We start from the raw sequence: 15,319 nt of genomic DNA on the forward strand, positions 1-15,319 counted from the left end.
ACTTAGGAGCCAAGTGCATTGTTACCTGGCATCTCTTGACATGCCCTGGGTGGGATGGAAGTGGAGGGCTCACGAGTTATCTAGAGGTTTTTGAAATATACTCTGATTTTACTCAGGGGCCAGCTGAGGTCTCTGGCACACAGAGGGCCTTTCTTGGCTGGGATTGGGGGTATCTGTGCTTGCTTAGGGTTCTCGGCCCTCCACCTGTAAGGGGAGCCGCCTGCCACTCTTAGGAACAGGAGTACCCCACTCCTTTGGCTTCTGGAGATTGTCTGAGACTACCTGAGCCTTAGAGTACTGTGAGGGTGGAGCTGGCCATCCATCAGCCTGGGCTTGGATTCTTGAAGCTCCAGGGTCTGAGGCGTGACTTGCAGAAAGAATCACAGTGCTTGCTTTTCCTTCAAGGGGGGGGGGGATGCCACCATTTTATCTCTGTCATCATCATGAAGGTCAGAGCCCCGCCCCCAGCCCCAGCATGTGGCCTCTCAGTCTGTCAGATACCATCTGCAGCCTGTGATGGGCAGTCAAACACACCTTACCTGGCAACATCCCGAACTGATGTTCCACGTCTGCTGGACCCATTCGGCACCCAGGAAAATCCACATCCCCAGAGCAAGGAAGCTGGCAGAAGGCAGCGGAAAACTGAGGAAGAGTACTTCAGCGTTCCAGCTCAGAGGAGCAGATGATTCTCCCAGAGTGGGGAATGAGGAGAGCTCGCACTCAGACCATCAGCATCCGATGTCACCAAAGTGTCAGGGTGGCTGGAGTGAACTCGAAATCAGAACCTGGAAATCACTAAACTCTTTGCATGCTGAATAGCTATTTATATATTATATAAATAAATATATAAATAAATATATCTATATCTCACAAATGCGGGCCACATGTCAAATTCAGCTTTGCTTTTTACAACTAAACTGACTGAAAATGAATGCTGGAGGGAGTATTTGGAAAGACATCTATTTAAATTTTTATTACATTTGATGTTATCTAAGAATGGTTTAGATATAACATATATATATTATAAATGCACACACTACAGATAAAGCTTTATTAGAAAACACATTAGCTGACAGGTGGTATGAAACTTCCAAGTGTTTTGGTATATAGCATGGACATTTTATTTTGCATATTGAGACATAAAAGCCATCTTACAACTGTGAAGTGTGTGTGTCCTTTATTAATGTCTTGCCGTTGTTTGGCGGTGGTGTCTGCCTCTCCTTTTTTCTTCAAGTGTCTGGTGGGGCCCTCAGTGCCTCTAATCTAAGCATTTGTATGTAGCATGGACCCTCAGAGTGAAGTAAGTTCCAAGTCCCTTCTGTCTTATGTTACTCCCTAGGTTTATGGGACTATGTCCCAGGGCTCACAAAGACCCAAGGAGGGTAGAGCAGACAGGCGGCAGGGATCTCATCCCTTAGCAGTTAGCACAACCCTGCAAGTGGGGGGGGGGTAGTCTCAAGAGTAGAGACCCCTTGGTGCATTTGCACAGTTACTTCAGAATGTAACTGCAGAGCAGGTTGGAGGCAGAGTCTGGGCTGTCTGGAGCAGCTGGCTGTGCGAGTTGTCAGCCAGCTTCACCCTGGTGGGCATGAAGTGAGACCCTGGCCTCAAGCTGGACAGTTTAAGGCAGATGAAATCCAAGCTGGGCTTCCTTCATTAGCTGAGGAAAAGTGGTTCCAGAAAGGCGCTGCTGGGAATGGACCAGTCCCCTGCACACGACCCTCATGCCACGTCCATCCCCTAAGGTGTTTCTCCATCTCCATGGTCTCCACTTAAGATGGTCTTGAAACCCAGGAGAAAGAGGCAAGAATTGGGATGCTTTTAAAGCCTCTTCATCAGGACTAAGATTCCTTGTGTCTGTACAAGGGCCCTCTGGCTGGGCAGCTTCCTACTCCCATACATACCGGTGCCCACCAGGACTTAGTTACAGAGAAAACCTTGATTTAGCTCAGGGACAGGGAAGGCGGCTCTTAACTCCCACGTGTCCTGCTCATTCCTTTCCAAAGATGGTACCCTGTCCTGGACACTCCTCACTTGGAACTCAGAGGGCTGGAAGTATGTCCCTAGGTTCTCTCCAAGAACCTATTTAGCTAAGAGAAAGTTGTTCCCAAAGAGGTATTCGACCTTGAGGCAGCCCACAGAGTCCTGACTTTCTGGGAAGCCTGAGTTTCCTTGGCTGCCCCACCTGGGCACAGCAAGAGCAGGGCCTGCAGTGGGAATTTGTGGGACTTTCCCTGCCCCTCTGAATCAACAACTCAATAAAAAGGGGGCACATGGGATCTTGTAGAACAAAGGGCACCATTCAGTAGCGCCAGCAGGTCATACATCATCGGCCCAGAAGCCTGCCACATGACACAGCTTCTACTGCACCCTGCTCCTGCTCGGGAAGGAAAAATAGCTGATTATCACTCAGCTACAGGGGCCATGATTGGGTGGCCCCCTGGGTTCCCCTCCAGCCAAGGGCTAGAGGTCTCAGCCTGGAAGATCAGCCACCGACTACCCTCGGGGACAGCAGGTCCTGGAATCACAAAAGAGAAGCTGGGCCAGACTGACAAATTGTTAAAAAACCAAAGCGATTTCTAGCTTTGGCAGGGCCTCGGGGGTCAAGAGGCCTCTGCTGGCCCCTCTAATGGAGCCTGCAAGAAGAGAAACAGCTTGGCCTTGCAGTGCCTTATCTTACAACATAAAATTAAAACCCACTTAAAAGGCCGGAGGGCACGTTAACATTCCGCCTGCTGTCTAATTGAAGTAGTTCCCAGTGCAAAGGATTTTACTTGAAAGACGGCTCCCTCCAAGTTGGGCTCTCCAGCCTGCTGGGGAAGGGGCGGCAGGGAGGGAGAGACCGTCATTTCAGAGACCTGCGCAGAGCTCAGGCCAGAAAAGCACACAGTGTCTGCTTTGCAGTCCCCAGTGGTAGAGGGAGGGGGTGGGCAGGTGGTGACAGCCAAGGTTCGAACAGGCTAAGTTTTCTAGTTTTGCAAAATTTACAAATTCATTAGCAGTTATGTCAGCAGAGGCCAGACTCATTCAGGTAATGATTCAAATATGGTGAGCCCCACAGCAAAAACCTGGCAGCCTCTGTGGCCCAGAGGTTTCAATTCCACCCCCGCCCCCCAGCAACCCCTATGCAAATCTCTCCCAGGTCTCCAAGGCATACGGAATCAATCAGAGTCATCCTGTAAAGGGTGGTGAACTTGCACTGGCCATCCTGAGTAATGGGAACCAGTCAGCCCCAAGCCGGCTGGGACTGAAAGCCGAGGTGACAGCTATTAAGCAATCGTGCGCAGAACAAAATGGCAGAGGGGCCGGGTAATCAATTCAATTTCAATGGGCAGCCCACGCAACTGCAGCGTCTGTCGCAGCCGATTAGAGAGGGCCAGCCTGGAACTTTCAATGCGAGGCCATCGCAGATCAGAAACAGGCCCCGGGATGAAAAGGGAATGCGCGTCTCCTGAGGAGCAGGCGATGAAGGACTCTGTTTTATGTGACCGTGTTCTTCTTCCTCTCCTTGAAGAAAGAGAAGGGGAGAAAAGCCAGCAGTTTGGAGATTAGATAGTTTTCTTTTCAGCCATTCATCATTATGAAAGAAAGAAGACAGGGCAAGAGCAGAGAAAGCTCCAGGGGGATTTCTGTGAAGTCTCACGACGAAGGACTGGCTTTAGGCCGTACCCACTAGCCCTGCCTATTACCACAGTCAGATGGGGCCTGCAGAGCGTCCAGGGTCCCTCTTCTCCAACAATGGCAAACAGGCCCCAGGGCTCGCAGGATCACAGGCATTCTCCTGCAGAAATTCCAAGCGCCCAAATTGTATCATTTGTGAAAATTAAAACCTGGGCTAGAATAACGAGGAGAGGAGGAAAATGGAAGAGGAAAAGATGAGAGGGGCTGTGGGAAGACCAGCAGGTAGGGCACAGGAGACCCCGGCTCCCACTCTTCCTGGACCGAGGTCAGAGCAATGAGGCCCCTTTGGCATCTGCTGCCCGTCAACACTAATCCCAGCCGGATGGCAGCTCCCAACAAAATTCTAGGCTCAGACTTGGTTGCTCTATTCTCTGGTACGGAACAAGGGAAGCCCCCTGGGCACAGAAGCCAGGAGAGCTCAGCTAATGTAGGGCTGTAGAGAAATGGGGGGTGCTAGTGAGTTAACCCAAGGGATGCAGGAATGGGGGGTATTCTGGAGCCAGCGCTGGAGTGGGAGGGCTCAGGGCTGGGCTGGGAATGAGGGAGAAAGGGTTGATTAGAGACCAAGAGTGAGGGGTGCGTGCGCTTGGATGGCTATGACGACAAGAATTACAGAGATGATTAAACCAACCTCATAAGAACATAAAATGCAAGCTGAGTGGCAGCGTGCCACTCCTGTCTAACCGTTAGCAGGAAAAGAAAGGGGAGCCTTTAATGGTTATGGCTGGTGGGAACAGACTGTTGGCTTTTCTGGAAAAAGCAATTTGGTAGCCTGGACAATGACTCTAAAAGTATTCACATCCTTAAGAGAAAGAATAGCCAGAGAGGAAGACACAGCTGGATGCTGTGCAATGCTCATTGTACTATTATTTTTAAAGCCCCCCACTGGCAGAAAGCAAATTGGTAAATGATGATTTCCCTCATATTCTGGGATATGATGCAGCCAATGGAATTATGATTACAAAGAGCCTTTAATGGCATGGGAACCGATTGAAAATTAAGTAAAAAGGAAAGACATAATAGAACATGATCTTGAGATAAAAAAAAAATGGAGTAACCAAACTAAGTATCATTAAGTAGCAATTAATAAGTGAATAAAATACATACTCATGACTTCTTATGTGGAAAAAATGAGTAATAGGTTAGTCTCCCAGTTTTGTTCAATACAAAACCAAACTCGAACCTGTGTGTGCGTGCAAGCCCTTATACGTGCATGGTGTATACATGGTAGGGGTAGATGATTCGGAAGGACTGGTCTGAGGGTTCTCACATCTCTGTATTGTTCAGCTTCTTACAATAAGTGTGTGATCACTTCTGCAATTAAAAGATATAGTTAAGAAAAAAGAGAAAGTGTAATTATAGAATTCCTTGAGCCAGAAGAAACTACCCAAGTGCTAAGAGCAGTAGCTGCAAGAAGAGACTGAAGCCCCTGCTAGGGTACAGAAGGACAGCCTTGGGGGCTGCTGCACCTTGACTGGTTCCTTTGGATTCTCCCAGGTCTTCAGTGCTACTGCTGGGTGGCCGCAGGTTGCCATCTTCCAGCTCATAGAGTATTCTGAAGGCCAGTCTCACGCTCCTCTCCTGACACTGCCTCCTGGGTTATTTCTACTAAAGGTTCGCAGGGTACCCCACCCCTCCCTGTTCTGACCCATGCCAACACTGCCTCCCTGCCTCCCTCTCACCACTGTGGGCTTGGTGCCGACTCCTTGTGCCCTCTACCAGCTCACTTCAAACCCATGCCAAATGGTGCAGATTCTGCCTCCCAAAGCTCTCAGCCCATCTCAGTCTTTCTCAGTGTCTACATCATCCTGCTAAATCCCTAGGTGGGTCTGGGCTCCTCTCCCCCTTCAGTCAGAGCTTTGGGATATTGTGAGTGGCACTTCTGTGTCACCCATGTGTGGTGGCCGCTGAGACCTATGGAGCCAGGGAACTGCATTGGCAGAGACAGGAGTGCTGCCTTCATGGGGCCCCTGCCTGAAGCCTGGGGCGGCACGGAAGGAAGGCAGGTCAACTCCCAGGCTACTCATAGGCTACTGGGCAATCTGAGCACCCTTCTGCCCAGCAGGCCTGCACCTGGAGTACCATGTTCACAATGACAGGAAGACTAGGTCAGGGATGTTTCCAGCATCCTGCCTTGACACCTGTCATCCCTCTGACCGTTCAAATTGTCTGCTCTCTTAAGGAGGCAATTCCATGGGAATCACGCTCAATCCATGCCAACAGTCAATTGATTTTTGTCTCAAGAAAACAAAACCAAAGACAAGACACGTTCAAATCTGGCTCCCTACGTAAGGGAGCCGAGCACAAGATCCTGATGGAGGGAGCATGCTCAGGAAATTGCCTCCTTCACCCCTACACAGCTTGGTACCTGTGTGGGTAGAGGAGGTAGCTGTCCGAGCATCACTTACCATTCTCCCTGCAGACAAGTTGGCTAGATCTATGCCCTGAACTTCCAGTCTAGACCTTTGGGATTTAAGGAATTAGAAGACTTTTTCCAACGACGTCTTACGACACTGAATGTTGCTGCCATTTGCCAAGGTAGAAAGTGTGGCTCTGACTTTTGACTGGACAAAGAACTGCTGCAGAAACACAGCAGCTAGAGACAGTCTCGGCCCTGGGACTGAGATCTCCTGGGTCTGAGGTTCCAAATCGGGCCACATCTGGGTGGAACTTGTTGGGACTGAGCTGGTCAGAAATTAGGAGGCCAATAGCCAAAGGCGCTGGTTTTGTTTTGCTAAAATGGGGGACTCAGTAGCCTTGGGGAGGGTTTTACTATGTCTTCAAGGCTGATCTCAAACTCAAAGCAGTCCTTTTGCTTCAGCCTCCCGAGTATCTTGATTAGAGGCCAGAGCTATCAAAGCTCAGTGTTCGTTGGCTCTGCTGGTGAATCTGTGGAAGGTCCTCTCTAGCATCCCGTCATGGACCACTGAGCCAGGTGGCCTTCAAGCCTTTCTGCCTTATCAGGGATGGAGGACTCTGTTCTCTTGTGTTTCTATTCTAAAGATACCATAACCTTCCAAACAGTGTGTGTGTGTGTGTGTGTGTGTGTGTGTGTGTATCAGACCAGGCCTTGTCACCTTCTGGCTTGTGTTTTTTATTTTTTGTGTGCCCCCCCCCCCCAGACAGGGTTTCTCTGTAGCTTTGGTGCCTGTCCTGGAACTAACTCTTGTAGACCAGGCTGGCCTTGAACTCACAGAGATCCACCTGCCTCTGCCTCCCAAGTGTTGGGATTAAAGGTGTGTGCCACCATTGCCCAGCTTTTTTTTAACAACGACGTCATTTCTTTGTTTCTGTTGGAGATCTGGAGACAAAGTCTAAGCGCTTGTGGCTCTAAGGGTTGTGGAGGGTTTCTTCCCTTCTTCTTTCCTTCCCTCTTCCTTTTTCTCTTGGAAAGCGGTTCACCGCAACTCAGATAAGCCTTGAAGTCATGATCCTCCTACTGGGCATCCTGTGTGCTGCAGGCACAGGTGACTTGACTATGTGTGTGTAAGCACCTTGCACAATCGCTGATGTTCTTGGTGTAATGAGGTCAAACACCCGTGTCACACTTCACCGCTTCCCTTAAGGGCTGGACATTGCTTTTGCCTTGCAGAGCCAGAAAATGAAGAGCGAGTCTGAACTCTGGAGCTCTTACCATTCTCATCTGTATCCTGAGAAAAGGAAACTCAAATTTCCACTTAGTTTGTTAATCACCAGCCCCCAGGCACTGGGCTTGACACCCCACATAGCCACCTCCCAGGAGAGCAACCCCAGGTCAGGGAGTTGAAGAAATGTCTCCAGGCCATGCTCTAAACCCAGACTGGCTTCAAACTCAGGTCTCTCTTGAAGGGAGCTTTTGCTGTTTTCTCTAAGCTGTTACTTCTGCCACCTTTACCAGCATGACTGTCACTGTCTCACCCTGTCCTCTTTCTTCTGAGGCTTCTGGAGACAAAGGGTTAATACTTCAATGGCTTTGGGGTTAGCTATCAGGGAGATAGATGTGCTTAACTAATTTTATAATTTGAAGTGTCCAAAATGGCAGACTTACTCTTTTAAAGACTGAGCCAACCCCAGCTATCTGCTATACCTGGACTGTGGGGTTACTTTATTCCCGCAGCCCCCCGACTTCACATCCAGATAGCTGATACGTTACTACCCTTTCCACAGAGATGTCACTGGCAGACTTGACAAATTATTGAGACACCTCCAGAACAACTGGGTATTCTTTGTAGGAAGGCTTGAAAGCCTTGGGGCAGCCCTTGTTTGGCTACCTTCTCTTGCTGCTTTCTCTTGCCTTTCTAATGCCTGGGCACAGCCTGCTTCCTTGGAATGACATGGAAGAGACTTGTTTGGAAATTACTTCTCTTAAATACCCATGATTCCTAGCCGGATGCCTGCAGCAAGGGCTGGGTCTGTAAAATGACATGGCTCCATTAGGAATGGTGGAAACTATGCTGCTTTTAATAGCATTAAATGCAGCCTGGCAGAGCCTCCCTTCTCCCTAGGCTCCACGCGCTCGGCTCCTGGACTGAGAGTGTTGGTGTCTCCTCGGGGCAGCGGATGGACCTCAATCTACTTCAGACTCAGTATGTCTGTCACAGGCAGTAAGCTCTGGCCTGTTACACTGGAGACCCGGACATAATTTTCTGGCCCAAGAAAATGAACTTTTGGCATCCTTCTTATGTCACCAGCATAAGGCTGTAAAAAGAGTTTAGGACTGGGTGTGAGTCGACATGGGCCTGGTCCCAGGACTGTCCTTTCCCCGGCCGTCCTCCCTTCTTCTATGCCCTGCTTACTTCCCTTGCAGCAACTCAGGGTTTGACCCCATGAAGAATATCTGCAGCGGTATATTTCTTCGTCATAACAGGGCTCTGTCTGCATCTGTACCAGGGCTTTCTAAAGTAAAGGGAATTGAATACCAAACTTACTTTTTAAATTTTATTTCATTTGTTTCAAATAGCTAATGTTTGTTAGTATGGCTGCCTATCTTATAAATTTATTATGTTTTCTTTTTGTGAAACTTATGTTGCCCAGGCTGCCCTGAGACTCCTGTCCCTTTTGCTTTGCCTCAAGAGTGCTGGGGCTTACAGGTGTTTACTACCATATCTGTATTGTAAATTAATTTGTAAATAATATATTGATAGGAGGCATTTTTCCCTCTGAAGGGGAGCTGAGATCAAAAGTGGAGACTGTAGGGACAGGCACGTAAAGTTGAGGCTCTATGCAAAGGCGGGGCTCTCTGCCCCTCCTGTGAGGTTCTGGGCGCTATGCCACCCTCCCTGGGATAGTTTACCAGAGCTCTGGGTGGAGAGGCCTAGATAAACAGCGGTTGGAGAATGGTCTGGAATCTACCACTTGTTCGACACTTGCCAGACATGCTAATTAGGGGTAACAAAGGACAGTCCACCTCTTAAGTATATAGTGAAATAATACAGATAAAACCCATGCATAGCCGGGCGGTGGTGGCGTATGCCTTTTAATCCCAGCACTAGGGAGGCAGAGGCAGGCGAATCTTTGTGAGTTCAAGGCCAGCCTTGTCTGGTCTACAAAGCTACAGAGAAACCCTGTCTCAAACCGCCCCCCCCCAAAAAAAGTTTGAAGAGAAACCCATGCATCATCCAAGTCGCTATCCTTCCTGCCAGTCTGCGATGCCAGCCTGCATAGGTTTCATTTTAGATGCTTAAAAGATGTAAGATTTTTTTTTTTCTCCAGGGAAATTCTATTTATTGCTTTTAGGGGACTTTATTGCTCTTCCTGTCTCATGGTTAAGCCTCCTCTACCAGATGCCAAAGCCTGGTCCCATGTGTAGTTAAGTGTACAGTGCCAACCACAGGCAACAGGAGAGCCAGTATGGGAAGCATAACATCTGGTCCTTTCCGAACCCTGATACTTGGCACTGCAGGGTCTCGGAGTTCAGTGCCACAGGGTCTTGAGCGGCGGGTCTACTTCCTTTTTTCTGTTTGTGTATATGTCATCCCATCCTGTGTCTCAACCTCTTCCATCCATTCTCCTCTGTTCCTCTTTAGAAAAGGGCAGGCCTCCCATGGATATTGAGGGTCAGCCGTGGTATATCAAGTTGCAATGAGACTAGGCACCTCTTGTCTATTAAGGCTGGATGGGGCAAATCCGTAGGAGGAAAGAAAGGGTCCCCAGGCAATAGAGTCAGAGACAGCCCCTGTTCCAACTGTTAGGAGTCCCACAAGAAGACCTAGGTACACAACACATATACATAACTTCTATGCAGAGGGCCTAGGTCAGTCCCATGCAGGCTCCCTGGTTGTGGGTCCAGTCTCTGTGAACTCCTGTGTGCCTAGGTTAGTTGGTTTTGTGGATTTTCTTGTGGTGCCCTTGACACCACTGGATCCTCCTATCCTTCCTCCCCTCTTCCGCAGGATTCCCTGAGCATTGCCTAATGTTTGTCTCCCAGTCTGTTCTGGCTTGGGGTGGGGTATACTTCTAAGGGATCATCATCACCACCGCTGTGAGGAAGGGACAGCTTGGGAGTTTGCTTCTTATTCAAAGTCCACCACAAACTCAGTGGCATTGGGAATAAATCAGCTGTCGGAAGAAGGCTGGCTGTGGTGGCACACAACTGTAATCCCAGAATTCTGGAGGCAGAGGGAAGAGGATCAGGAAGTTCATGGCTAGTCTTGACCATGTATCAAGTTGGAGATCAGCCTACTACGTGAGACCCTTTATCAAAATACAACCCCCGGCTTCAAACAGTGCCTCCCACTTTGTCACGGTGGGATCAGCGACCTTAGGCAGTCTTTCCTGTATTCAGTTTCTACCATTTTAAAAAATCAACGTTCTAGATTTAAGGCCCAAATGAGATGCTTCCAAATAAAACAACAATAAGCAAAAGAACTGTATCACGGAGCTTCCTGGTCCGTTAGTCCATGCTTATTCCTGCATTTCCAAGCGCGCGCGGGGAGGGCGGGGGGGGGGCACGGGACGGACGGACGGATGGACGGACGGACGGACTAGCCAAAACCGAAACGTGCCTTTTTATACGCTTCGGGCAGGGGTGAATGATTACCAAAGTGTGGGCCAATGTCATTGGCTCTGAGAGGTGGATGATTTAGCAGCATCACCTGCCTTATCGTTATCCGTGTGCTGCCGGCATCTTTGGCTTCTGAGGAGGCCAATTTCCGGCACCCACAGGAAAGCCCATGGCTGTGGCTGGGAACAATCGGCCACAGTGCTCCCTGCCTGCTGTTGATCCTTTCATTTCCTCCAGCGGGCTCCTGCCGGGGCCCTTGGTTCTGAGTTCTCCGCTGCTCTTTTCGACCAATCCCTCACCGCAGCCCTGAGCACCCGGCCGCTCTGGCAGGTTTGCTGTCCAGCTACTGCTCCGCATGGTAAGATGGCTAATTGGGACGTGAGCCCAGCCAAATGGCAAGAAAGATTTCAAGGAGCCCGTTCAGGGGACCTTAAATATCCTGACCACAACTTTACAGCCCAGGCCGCCACGGAGGAAGCGTGAGTCAGTCTGAGGCGGAGGCGAGGCTGCTGCTGAGGGAAGGCCTCGGCAATGACATTTTTCACGCTTTTAATAAACCACCGTATTATTAGAACTCACTAAAGCTGAATTTAATGAAAGTCTTGGGCCCTAAGGCCTGAATTTTTCTTTTGTTTTGCAAAATGAAACCAACTGGTCCAATTCAAATTAACCCCAGGAAAAAAAAAACCATAGATTTTAAATTATGTTTCTCTCTCTCTCTCTCTCTCTCTCTCTCTCTCTCTCTCTCTCTCTCTCTCTCTCTCTCTCTCTCTCTCTCTCTCTCTCTCTCCCTCCCTCCCTCCCTCCCTCCCTCCCTCTCTCTCTCTCTCTCTCTCCCCTTCTCCTTGTTCCCATTTTCAAATTTCACCGGAGCACACTCTCTCTCGGAAGAAAAGGAGCGGGACAAGATGAAGTACAGACACGTCCTCTGGTCGTCAGAAATTTCTCCGTGGGAACCTTAAGGAAAGTGACTGATGGGACAACCGCGAGGCTCTCTCCTTGCACCTGAGACCCAACGTGATTTAAAAGTCAAATTTATGGCGGCGCTTTCAATCAGGCCTGTGGACCAGCCACGCCCACGCCCACACAACACTGGTGATCCTAAACAGAAATAATGAGAACAAACTTAATTTTTCAAACTGCTGGGGTTGAGTCTCTTGGAAACTACCCTGGGGGGTGGTTAGGGGAGGGAATGGGACGGGACTGCCATGCACCTGGCCTCCAAGGGCTCAGCAGCCCGGCAGGAAATCGCTCCTCGGCAGCTTCTGGACCTGTAAGAGCTCGTGAAAAGACACCTTTCCCGGCCTACAGCTATGTTCACAAACAAAACAAACGCGCACGGTCCAACCCGCCACCCGTTTGGGCATCCTTGAGTCCTGTTCCCTCCCTACTTTCCTTCTGTAGGGCCATCCATCTCTGGGCGCTGGAACTTCCAACTGAGCCCCCAGGCTGCCCAGCAACCAAAGGTGGGCAAGAGGGGCTATTTCAAACACAGCCTGCAGCACCCTGGGGCGGGCAGAGAGAGGAGTTAGGAAGGGCCTGCCTGGGCCGCCTTTGTCTTGGCCCATTTCTCCTTTTGGGATCAGGCTGGGCTCTGATTCCTGCAGGGAAGTCCCTGCTTGGCATCGAGGCTGGCCTCAGGCATAAGATCCTAATTATTTGAATGGTATTTGTTTTCATAGCTCTCTCTCTTTCTCTCTCTCTCTTTTTTAATGTGTCCAGGTCGATGGCATTTTAATGCCTTATTAAACAGGGGTTTACTGCAGTCTGTCTGTGGAGTCTCTGGGACCATGCCTGTACTTTGTGTGCAGGGATTTTTATCTTTCCTGCTGGCCAAAAATATTTTCCGAATTCCCTATAAAAGTTTTTGAGATTTCCTAAGACAAATAGAGCCCCACCAGCTCCGAAATGACCCCTATGCTGTTGAAATTACAGACACAGGCCCTCGCTCTTGTTTACACTAAGAACTGAACTGAACTTGTATTCATTGGTCGCCCTTCTCAGAGCAACGTATTTGCTCCACCAATGTGCAGGCACATAAAAGCGTAGCCTACCTGGGATGTCTCCCCAGAACCCATCTTATACTGGTGTCTTCCAGCCTCTCGGATGGTCACCTGGGCTTTGAAGACAACATCCAGGAGCTACATCCTGGCTGTGAGGTTGACAGAAAACCCCCGTGGAGGCAGCAACTACACCAGAAGAGCGTGGAAACTTCAAGAAGGAAATCAGCTGAGTTCTTATGTTTATGCGACGGTGTTTAAGAGTTGGTGAAAAAGGATGGCTGTTTCGTACATGGAAGCTTAATTTAGACAGCACATTAATTTAGCCGTTACAGGAAGTCACAGGTCAGGTTGCTCAGTGTAGAAGAGAATTCATGCATGCGTACAGGTGCATGAGGGTGTGTGCCTGTGGTTCCGCACACATACGCGTGTGCGCGCGCACACACATGTGTGCACACACGTATCTGCATATGTACAAACCTCAAGACTGACAACAGCAGCAAAACCCAATCTCAGTTTCTTCACTCAAAAATGGAAATAAAATTGCAATGTCGGGGACATAGCAGCTCAGTTGATGGAGCGTTGGTCTAGGGTGCGAGGGAACGTAGTTCAGTTGATGGAGCGTTGGCCTACAGTGTACAAAGCTCTGGACCTCATTCCCAGCATCACATCAACTGTATGTCACAGCACATGCCTGTGATCCTAGTACTCAGGCAGTGTGGCAGGAAGATCAGAAGTTTAAGGTCATTCTCTGCTGCACAGGGAAGTCAAGGCCAGCCTGGGCTAGGTGAGACCCTGTCTCCATAACAAATACATAAAGAGAAAACTGCAGTGGGGGCAAATATGAACAGAGTAAAATGGTTATATATAGATGAAAATGTTGAAATGGAATCCTTTGTCTTGTATAGTTAACAAAAAACACTAAAAAATAAAATACGATGAAACACGAAGAAAAACCACACATGTATATACTGCAGTGTTGTTGTTGAGATCTTCCGGACATGTTTGATGGCCCAGAGGCCCAATAATCGAGCACTTGCCTAGCATGGCCAGCGCCCAGGGTTTGATCTATTGACTGACAAACAACAAGCAAACCTTAGTAACTGGCACGAGTATTTAGACATCACCGCGACCTCACTGTTTCAGGAGGTCCTTCAAGACTCTGATGGGCAGAAGTACAGCCATCCCGTGACGTGGGTTCTGGATAGGGGCTGGAGAATGGGAGAGCCGAGCGCTGAGTCAGGATGGGGGTCCTGTACAACTGTCAGCTTTAGAAGAAGCATGTGGATTTAGATCCGCTCTAAATCAGTTAGGCTCTGCTATCCATAGCAAGAACACGCTGCATTGGGGCTGGAGAGATGGCTCAGTGGTTAAGAGCATTACCTGCTCTTCCAAAGGTCCTGAGTTCAATTCCCAGCAACCACATGGTGGCTCACAACCATCTGTAAAGAGGTCTGGCGCCCTCTTCTGGCCTGCAGACATACACACAGACAGAATATTGTATACATAATAAATAAATAAATTAAAAAAAAAAAAAAAAAAAAGAACACGCTGCATTGACCTCAGCTTCTGCAATGCCGCTTCACAATGAACTCAACCGCATGGGCTCTAATGAGGTGGCATTGTGAAGCCTTCCCACGCCAGCTCCTAAACCACCAGAAAGCACCTTTCACTTTTGACTTCACCGGATCATTTTTGAGATCATCTTGTCGACGCTTCATTAAAAATACCACTTTTAACATTCAAGACAAATATCCCGGGAAAAGACTAGTAGAGGTGCGCAGCCCGGGGAATCCTCCCTTCTTTCTCAGTGTCTGCTGGGACTGGGCAGGTCACAAGCAAAGATGGGAGCCTCTTGAAGGCTGCAGTAGGCAAGGACCATTATGAGGGCTTGTGTTTGTGCTTCTACGGTTGAAGCCAGCATTCATTTAACCAGGGCTTTCCATTTTCACAGAAAAAATGGTTACTTTCACCTGCCTGGCTAGCTCAGTTGGTAGAGCATGGGACTCTTAATCCTAGGGTCGTAGGTTCGAGCCCACGTTGGGCGGTGTTTATTTTAGCCAGGCAGTGGTGGTACATGCCTTTAATCCCAGCACTCAGAGGCAGAGGCAGGCAGATCTCTGTGAGTTTGAGGCCAACCTGGTCTATAAGTGCTAGTTGCAGTTGCAGGACAGGCTCCAAAGCTACAGAGAAACCCTGTCTCGAAAAACCAAAATAAATAAATAAATAAATAAATAAAAAAGAAAGAAAGAAAGAATGTTTACTTTCATTTCAAGAAATATTGTTTCGACCCCTGAAACTCAGTTTGATTCCTTTTAAAGTCAGCTCAGTCTTTTAAAATAAAATGCTTTCCCTGATGTTCACAAACTCTTCTTTTTATGTATTTAATTATTCTTAAATACACTTTAAAATAATCTGCAGATGATAATCTTTTTATGTGAGGTTCAGGGGTGGGGTGGGGCCAAGTTTGCCATTTCCTGGGTCAGCTGACACCACACCACAGAATATTTCCTTCTCTTATTTCATGATTCCGTAGGGACTGACCATCCTAAGTTGGACTTTACTTACAGCCAGTTTCCTTCGGAGCAATCTCATTTGCAGAGAAAGCTAAGTTTAGTTGCGTGTAGTAGCGCGCGCCTGTAACCCCAGCCCTTGG

This window comes from Chionomys nivalis, chromosome 7 (assembly GCF_950005125.1).
Source record: "Chionomys nivalis chromosome 7, mChiNiv1.1, whole genome shotgun sequence".
NCBI lineage: Eukaryota > Metazoa > Chordata > Mammalia > Rodentia > Cricetidae > Chionomys > Chionomys nivalis.